The sequence below is a fragment of the Mauremys mutica genome, chromosome 3 (genome assembly GCF_020497125.1).
Source record: "Mauremys mutica isolate MM-2020 ecotype Southern chromosome 3, ASM2049712v1, whole genome shotgun sequence".
NCBI lineage: Eukaryota > Metazoa > Chordata > Testudines > Geoemydidae > Mauremys > Mauremys mutica.
Window position 1 is genome coordinate 33,321,267 of NC_059074.1, and position 9,421 is coordinate 33,330,687.

At 53.0% G+C, this 9,421-nt stretch overlaps 1 long non-coding RNA gene across 1 annotated transcript in view; it reads right to left on the bottom strand.

Moving 5' to 3' along the window:
- The window catches only part of LOC123365649, a 62,310-nt gene extending 53,276 nt beyond the window's left edge, over positions 1-9,034 (bottom strand). The window contains exon 1 of the long non-coding RNA XR_006577678.1: positions 8,938-9,034. This is a non-coding gene — a long non-coding RNA (uncharacterized LOC123365649). The remainder of the gene's footprint in view (positions 1-8,937) is intronic.
- Positions 9,035-9,421: the final 387 nt, after the last annotated feature.

Below are 9,421 nucleotides of genomic sequence, written 5' to 3' on the forward strand. Positions count from 1 at the left end.
ACGCCAGCCAAGATTGAAAGGGACGAAGGCGGAGCCTCGCGTACGCCGTGACGAACGTACAGGAGGTCATGTGGCCCAGGAGGCGCAGGCAGGACTGAACTGTCGTCGTGGGAAAGGTGTGCAGGTCTCGGATGATAGAGACCATTGTCTGGTGCCGAGAGCGTGGGAGGCAGGCCCTGGCCAAAGTGGAGTCGAGGACCGCTCTGATGAACTCCACCCGCTGTGATGGAGCTAGAGTGGACTTCTCGGCATTGATAAGAAGGCCGAGGGACCGAAACAGGGATAGTATCTCTGACATCTGTTCCTTTACCAGCTGTCGGGATGTCCCGCGAACCAGCCAGTCGTCGAGATATGGGTATACATGGATGCGACGACGGCGGAGGGCTGCAGCAACCACTGCCATGCATTTGGTGAAGACCCTCGGTGCGGTGGACAGGCCGAAGGGTAGCACCGCAAACTGGTAGTGTGCACCGTTGACCACAAAACGGAGGTAGTGTCGATGGGGAGGGTAAATCGCGATATGGAAGTACGCGTCCTTCATATCGAGGGCGGCAAACCAGTCTCCCGGATCCAGGGAGGGAATGATGGTCCCCAGGGTGACCATGCGAAACTTGAGCTTGAGCACATACGCGTTGAGCTCTCGGAGGTCCAATATGGGTCGAAGACCTCCTTTCGCCTTGGGGATGAGAAAATATCGGGAATAGAATCCCCTGCCCTGCATGTCGTGCGGCACCTCCTCTATGGCACCCAAGCTCAACAGAGTCTTGACCTCTTGTAGGAGGAATTGCTCGTGAGAGGGGTCCCTGAAGACAGGGAAGGCGGGTGGGAAGGAGGGGGCGAAACAACTTGAAGGCGGTAACCAGACTGGATTGTACGAAGCACCCAGCTGTCCGATGTTATCTGGGACCACGCCGGCAGAAAGTGGGAAAGGCGGTTGTAAAATAAACGGGAAGGATCCGGTACAGAGGCTGATGGGCCGTCCTCGGGCGTCCCATCAAAAGGCCTGTTTGGGTCCTTGAGGGGCCTTGGAAGGCGCCTGGCCCTGGTTGCGCCTGTTGCCCGACGGTCTACGGCGACTCAGTCCAGGACGCCTGCTATTGTAGGGTTGCGACCTAGGTTGGTTAAATGGCCGGTAGGGTTGCTGCCGAAAGGACCTTCGCTGGGTAGCCGGTGTGTGCATACCCAGAGTGCGAATGGCTATGCGACCATCCTTCAGGGTCTGAATTCTGGAATCTGTCTTTTCAGAAAACAGACCCTGAGTGTCGAAGGGTAGGTCCTGCAAGGTGTACTGCACCTCCGGTGGCAATGTGGAGGACTGCAACCAGGAGATGCGCCTCATGGTTACTCCTGAGGCCAGGGTTCTAGCACCTGAGTCCGCGGAGTCCAGAGCGGCCTGGATGGAGGACCTGGAGGACTTCTTGCCCTCTTCTAGGAGGGCCGTGAACTCGTGGCGCGAGGCTGTCGGGATCAGCTCTGTGAATTTCGCCAGGGACACCAAGATGTCAAAGGTATATCTGGCAAGGAGGGCCATCTGGTTGGCGATTCGGAGCTGGAGACCCGCTGCCGAATAGACCTTTCGGCCCAACAGATCCATGCGCCTCGCTTCCTTGGACTTCGGCGCAGGGGCTGGTTGACCATGCCTTTCCCTGTCGTTGACCGACTGGACCACTAGCGAGTCTGGTGCAGGATGGGTATATAAGTACTCATATCCCGTGTGGGGACGGAGTACTTTCTTTCGACACCGCGGGCGGTGGGAGGGACGGACGCCGGTGACTGCCAGATGGTAGTGGCGTTTTTCTGGATAGTGCGGATGAATGGCAAGGCCACCCGCACTGGAGCTTCCGCTCCAATTACATTTGTCACCGGGTCCTCGTCCTCAGTGACCTCCGCTACTGGTAGGTTGATAGCCTTCGCCACCCGGCGAAGAAGGTCCTGGTGGGCCCGCAAGTCAATAGGCGGAGGGTCTGCCGTAGAAGCCCCCGCCACCGCCTCGTCTGGTGAAGATGACGAGGACAGACCTTGGACCACCACCTCCGCCGGTGGGTCCTCGATGGGGTGGGCAGCTGACTCGGACCGTGGATGCTCCGCGGGATCAGGCGGTAACTGGGCCTCACCCGGTGATGGGGGTGGCCTGCTGACAGTGGCCTCCGGCACTCTGCGTTCGGAGGCTGGGGTCCGCTGGGGGCAAGGTAGCCCTTGAGCTTCGTATTGGGCCCAGGGGACCCAAAAACCCCACTGCTGTGCCCCGTGGACTTGTCCGTGCGGGGCCGCCTGGAGATGGCCATAGCTGTCTGCCCGCGAAGCTACCGATGAGTGACGGGATGGCCACGGAAGTGCGAAGGCGCTGACGGACTGCGCCGTCGAAGCTGGCAGCCTGTCCCCGGACGGTGCCGAGCGTCGGTGCCGGTCGTCGCGCGGTACCGAGATGGCGAGCGAGACCATCGACTGCCGTGGTACCGGGAGCTCAACCGGTGCCGGGAGCTCGACCGGGATCTTGACCGGCGGTGCCGGCAGCGGCTTCTGGAGTCACGGTGCCGGGACCGGTGCCGGGACTCGGAGTTCCTGCGGTGCCGACGGGACGGTGATCGGGACCGGGAGCGTCTCCGGGAGTGCGACCGGTACCGCGATGTTGAGCGGTACCGGGACTGCGACCGGCGTCGAGAGGGTGAACGGTACCGCGATGGAGAGCGGTGCCGAGACCTGGAGCGGCGCGACGGTGACCGTCTTCGGGACCGGGAGCGAGACCGAGTCCTGGAGCGCCGTCTATCCCGTCCGTCAGGGGAAGGGGGCCGCATCATGGCCGGCTTGCCCGCTGACTGAACAGCCCGCACCGGCGGTGCCGGGGGCCGGAGGCTCGGTGCCTCTGTGAGCTCGATGAGCTCTCTCGCCGTCGACAATGTCTCGGGCGTGGACGGGAGATGCAGCTCGACCGCGGTTGGCACCGGGGAGCAGGGAGGTACCGGACTCCACGGCTCTTGAGGTGCCGGAGTCAACGGAACCGTGCACGGCTTGTGCACTACCACAGCCGGTGCCGGAGGTGCCGGTGATGGCTGGGTAAGCTGTCCCGAAGCAGGAGGCTTAGGAGCCGAGTGCGCCGTCTTCTGCGTCCTCGCTGGAGAGAGGGAACGGTGCCGGGACTTCAGTGCCGTCTGCGAAGATCTGGCAGCGTCGGTACCGGGGCAGCTCGGTGCCGCTGGTGCGCTGCGCGCCGAGGACGGTTTCGGTGCCGCCGGGGACGGCGCGGGAGGCTGAAGTGCCACCTCTGTAAGGAGCTGCTTGAGTCGAGAGTCTCGCTCCTTTCTGGTGCGCGGCTTAAACGCCGTGCAGATCGGGCACTTATCTGTCCTGTGAGATTCCCCGAGGCAGCGCAGGCAGGAGTTGTGCGGGTCTCCCACAGGCATGTGCCGCTGGCAAGCCGCACAGGGCTTAAACCCCGGTGCCTTGGGCATGAGCCCGCACCGGTTGTGGAAGAAGAGGGGCGAACCCCTCTAATTCCCCTACTATACTATAACTAACTAAACTTATTCAACTAATCTAACTACTAAACTAAGTTAACCAACTATGTACAGAGAAGAATGGAGAAACGCTAGGGCTGTGGAGGTAAAAGAGCACTCCACTGTTCCAACTGGCCGTCACATGCGGTAAGAAGGAACTGAGGAGTGGACGGGCCGGCTGGGGTATATATCCGGTGGGGAGGGATAGCTCAGTGGGTGGGGAGGGATAGCTCAGTGGTTTGAGCATTGGCCTGCTAAACCCAGGGTTGTGAGGGGGCCACTTAGGGATCTAGGGCAAAAATTGGTCCTGCTAGTGAAGGCAGGGGGCTGGACCTTTCAAGGTCCCTTCCAGTTCTAGGAGATTGGCATATCTCCAATTATTACCTATTACCATAGCGGCGCCACTCCAAGGGGCGCCCAGCCAGCCCGCCGGAGTTGCTAGGGTAAAAATGTTCCGAAGAGCCGTGCACGCGCGGCGCGCACACACCTGGAATGCATAGGAGCAATCACTCGAAGAAGAACCCAGCCTTCCGCCTCCACCCAGACATCCACGTCAAATATGTGAGGATTACTGAAAATCTTATTTGTCATATAAAAAAGTTCTACCAATTCCAAAGGATCGGAATAGTACCTCCCAGGTTAATGAATATTCCAGATCTGACCCTGTAGTGAGGCGGCCTGGCTCCCGACGGCCCCTGAGAGGGAGGAACCGGAACAGCCACCTCAGTGGGCGGAGCCACCGCCATCTGTTCCCGCCCCCCGGAAGTCAAGGGGCGGGACAGGAAGTATAAAAGCCCGGCCTCAGCACTCAGTTGGAGCCCAGCGGCCGGAGAGGACGGACGCTCCTGATCAGGCTCCTGCCGGACCGAGCCTCCCTCGAGCCAGGTACCCTGACGCGGACCGACCGAGCCTCCCTCGAGCCAGGTACCCTGACGCGGACCGACCGAGCCTCCCTCGAGCCAGGTACCCTGAGGTGGACTGGCCGAGCCTGCCCCGAGCCTGGTACCCCGAGGAGCGGCTCGAACGTCCCCCTGACCCAAGTCCGGAGGAGCAGCCCGACCTAGACCGCCTTCAACACGCCGAGGAGCCCATGGTATGGGACCCCGCTGCCGAGCCCAGCGACGAGCAGGTACCCGAGGAGGGGGAAATGGAGTGTAGCCCGGGGGTAGCCGACCCCTGTCCGGCTGAGGGCACTGACGTGCCCATGTCAGTGTGTTGCGGCCAGGATCCCCACTGACTGCAGCGAATCCATGCCGCTGTTAGGGCCCCGGGCTGGGACACAGTGGAGTGGGTGGGCCTGTGTCCCCCCCTGCCACCCCACTCACGGGTGGCAGACTCCCCCTCCTGCCAGCACTCAGGCAGAGAAGCCTGCACTTACCTGGGCTTTCTGAGATTATTGCTGTGGTTCAGCTCCTGCTATAAGGACGTGAGCCTTGAACTCTTGTTTCTTGCCCTGCCCTGATTGAGGGGCCTGGGCTTCCTGAGACTGATGCCGCTGCTCTGCTCCTGAAATAAGGACCTGAGCCCTGAAACTGGTGCTACCGCTCAGTTCCTGAGACAAGGACCTGAGCCCTGAACTGGTATTTCTGCTCAGCCCTGCTAAAAGGACCTGAGCCTTGAACTATTGTTTATTGCCCCGCCCTGACTAAGGGCCTGGGCTTCCGGAACTATTGCTGTAGTTCAGCTCCTGGGACAAGGACCTGAGCCCCTGGGACTATTGTTTGTTGCCCCACCCTGACCTAGGGCTGGGGCTTACTGACTCTTGTTGCTCAGCTCCTGGGACAAGGACCTGAGCCCCTGGGACTATTGTTTGTTGCCCCACCCTGACCTAGGGCTGGGGCTTACTGACTATTGTGGCTCGGCTCCTGATGCAAGGACCTGCGCCCTGAACTCTTATTGTTGCTCAGCTCCTGCTGTAAGGAGCTGAGCCTAGAACTGCTGTGTTTGGTGCCCCGCCCTGATTGAGGGCCTGGGCTTAGCTTGTTAACTTTGTTACTGCTCAGCCTGCAGGGGGATCTGAGCTCCCTGGACTCTTGTGTGCTGCCCCGCCCTGAGCTAGGGCTTGGGGCTTACTGACTTTGTAACTGCTCAGCTCCGGCTGCCAGGACCGGAGCTTAGAACTGGTCTGCTGCCCCGCCCTGACTGAGGGCTGGGACTCACTGCATTAACCGTGTGCCTTCTGTTCAGCCCCTGCTTGAGGGGCCGAACCCCAAGACCTTCAGAACCTGGAGACTGATTTGGGCCGTGTAGTGAGGCGGCCTGGCCCCGGACGGCCCCTGAGAGGGCACGGCCCCAACATCGGACTATTACAGACCCAAATACATGCTTACAGCCAATTCTTATTAACTAAAAGAAAATATATTAAAAAAGAAAAGAGAGAGCATTGGTTAAAAGATCAATATACATATAGACATGAGTACAGTTCTGAGATCAGATTGATAGTAGAGATGGTGAGCTTTGTAGTTGCAAAGAGTTATTTCAGAATTAGTCAATAGGTTATAGTCCAATGTCCAATGATCCAGATAGGACTGGAGATCTCAGTCTTGGGACTTAAAAGCTTTCCCTGCATGAAGCATCAAACAGATCTGAGATAAAAAGGATCAGGACTCAAGATATCTTTGACAGCTCGGAGTCCTTAGGCGAACAATAGGCAATCATCGAGACTTTGAAGTAGACCTATTTCCTAAGCATCACCAGTAATTAGCTACATGGATTAACATAAGGCAGTTGCTTGTTTTCCACCATTCACAGGTGATTTGCTATACATTTCAAAGAGAGATGAATACAATGATATTGTATGTTTACAGTTCATTTAAATGTTAATTCCTTTTCACCTCTGAATTAACAGAATACAGCATAGACAGGGACAGCTCAATTACATTGTTAACCTCTAACAATATATATGTAAACACACAAAAACACAAACATTATCTACCAATATGTCCTTAAACATTGAATCTGGGTCAATCAGCCTGCAAGCTATCAACCCTTTCTGGCCATGCATCACATAAAGTTTAGCATTTTATTTCAAGGTTAGGATCACAGCCAGTCCTCACAGGTCATCTGATCCTAACACAAGTATAACAGGGCAGCTAAGATACAGGGCTCTTCTTTTGATCCACCCTGTTAACAGGCATGGGAATCTCGAGTAAAGCTGCTCGGTAACTCTGAGCATTCCTTGTGGCAGATGCAATTTAACTCCAACAGGATATAATGGTGTGAGTCTCTCATCAGGATTACTAGGAATAGGTAGACTTGGAGATAAAGTTAGGGATGAGTTTTATGATCTCTTGTTAATGCCCAACAAATCCAAACTCTAGGAAGGGGGTAAATTTGACCTTAGATTTTTATAGGCCACACACATAGGCTTTCCTACTGTTTTCTATACACCGTGTAGAGACTCCACACATAAGGTCTATTGTGACTTTATTATATATTCATTCATTACAACTTGCCATCATACAAGTTCTGCCCTTGGTTACCTACATTTCCCCTATGCTAGTATACTTGAAACTAGTCCCTGGAAGAGGCTGTGCTGAGTGGGCATGGTCTGTAAACATAGCACTGTCCCTTATGACTTATGCAGCTGCCACCAAATCTTCCACATTTGACACCGATTAATTGGGACTATCTGAAGCACAGTAGTGCAGTTTAAATACTGAAGATTGAGTCTGGCCTAATGAGACTTAAATGCCTGTAGTAGGGCTGAAGAGAGAAATTCACTAGAGGCTCAGGTGAGCCATCTGTAGGCAGGGGTTTTATTGCCAAGGTTTTGATTTAAACCCAAACTGACACCAGTTTGGCAAAAATCTCTAGCTATATTTCTTCCATACAGTGTCAAAAGTAGAAAGCTCAAAAATATAGAAAGTAGTAAAGTAGTTTCTGGGTTTCCCCAGAGCTCTCTGTCTTGGTTTTGGCCAGCACAACCTTTGTATTTGTCTCTCTCCTGAAAGCAACACACCCTTCTCTGAAGAGACTGAGGCTAAAGTCAGGCCTACACTTGGAAGGCTCTGTTGGTATAGCTATGCAGGTATACTATACCGGCAAAGCACTCCTAGTGTGGACACAGCTTATAGAGGAAAAACTGCGTTTTTGCTCGCACAGCTTATTCTATCCTCACACAGTGATATAAGTTAGTACATTAGGAGCTTTTGTCAGCATAGCTATGTCTATCATGAATTACACCTCATCACACCCTTGACCGACATAGCTATGTCTACCGAAGTTTGTAATATTGACCTGGCCTAAATAGGCTGAGATCCACCTAATTTACCTTTGGCTGGAAGTAGACTCTGCATGGCCTCTCCAACCACACTATTGTCTGACCCAACAGAGCCTCTTCATAGGGCCAGAAGCTTCAGAGTCCTTACTGGGGGTACCTAAAATCTGTCTCTTCTGTCACTGTGCTTTGAAGGGGTACTGTAAAGTTTAATTCATGTTTGCCAAGTAGTGATTCTGGGGTGAAAAAGCATCACACAAGCATCGTTAATAGGAAAGAGGTTTAGAATTCTGGACAGAAATGTAGATTTGAGGGGCAATAAAAACAAACACATAAGCTTTAGCAATCCCCACTAAATCCAGGACTCTGTTTTTCCCCAACCCCATCTTCCTTGCTTCTTAAAACAAATTCCATTACTTTCTTAAGTACCAATAAGACATGACAGGCAATGTATTTCTGGGGATTATTGCACTTCTTGTATAGTTGAAAGCCTTTGGCTTTGTTTTACAGTTTACCAAATGCATGCAATAATCCCCCCACAATGCATTGCCTGTCATGTTTTATTGCTTAATTAAGTGAACAGGGTGAGCTCATTAGCACTAAAATTAAAATCCATTACCCGTGGCCTGTTCAACTTTAGCAATAAATCTTTTCGTATATTTTGATTTCAGTATCCCAATTCTCTCCTTTTCAGATGTTAACTCTTAAGGCTGTAGGTCAACAACATATTACAGAATATATTACAGAACATTTAACTTAGTGCTACTCCACAGCCCATAGTCACTACACAGAGCCCACCAGTGTTGTATCTGAAAAAATATCTATGCTCTTACTTATATGCATAAAAGAGCCATGACACCATACTGGTGATTTCTGATCCATCATGGCCTGACAGCATCTTGGTGACTGGTATGTCTCTAGGCCAATCAGAAATATGAGACCTGGTTTCAGCATTTGATATTGTTAACACCACACTTTATGGTAACCTAAAGCTGCAATTTGGACTAGGAAACTCATTGCTCAAGAATGAGGAATGATCATGTGCAAGGAAAAAAACCAACAAAACCCCAAACCTTTAAAAAATGTTCATGGATGAATTATTGACCAGATACATATAACTAAAATAAGTATGAACAGTGTCAAGAGCTGTTGAGACTCCTAGATGAGAAAATCTTAGCACAGATCCTAACAACTTTGACACAAAGCTTCCCTCCTTTAGCTCACCTGTTGGGGCTGCTGTCTAAAGCTATGAAGTACCCAGATGTTGTCTGCAGTGGTGATTATATCACACCTACTGCAAGATCATTTGAAGGGCAGAGGACTCTGCTCACAAGCTGGAGGTCTTGGCTGGTGAGTACAGTGGCTCTAGGGAAGAGAGAAAATGTTCAATGTCTGAATGCAGTTTATATACCGGTATATTATTTAAAACCAAAAGATTTCTATTTAAAATTCAGCATAAGGGATAACACAACAGCATGAAAAGGCAGAAGTTCTAATTAATTAGCCATCATTACTTTGTTAGCTAGATGATAGTGTTATCTGCATCTTATTTTTGTTTAAGTACTATACACTCCTGTTACCAGGGACCAAGGCATGGGGGCAAAAGGGGCAGCTGCCCCGGGGCCCAGCGATTTAAAAGGGCCCGGGGCATCCGGCCGCTGTTGCTACTGCAATCGTCCACCCGAGCACCTGCCCCTTCTGCCTGAGT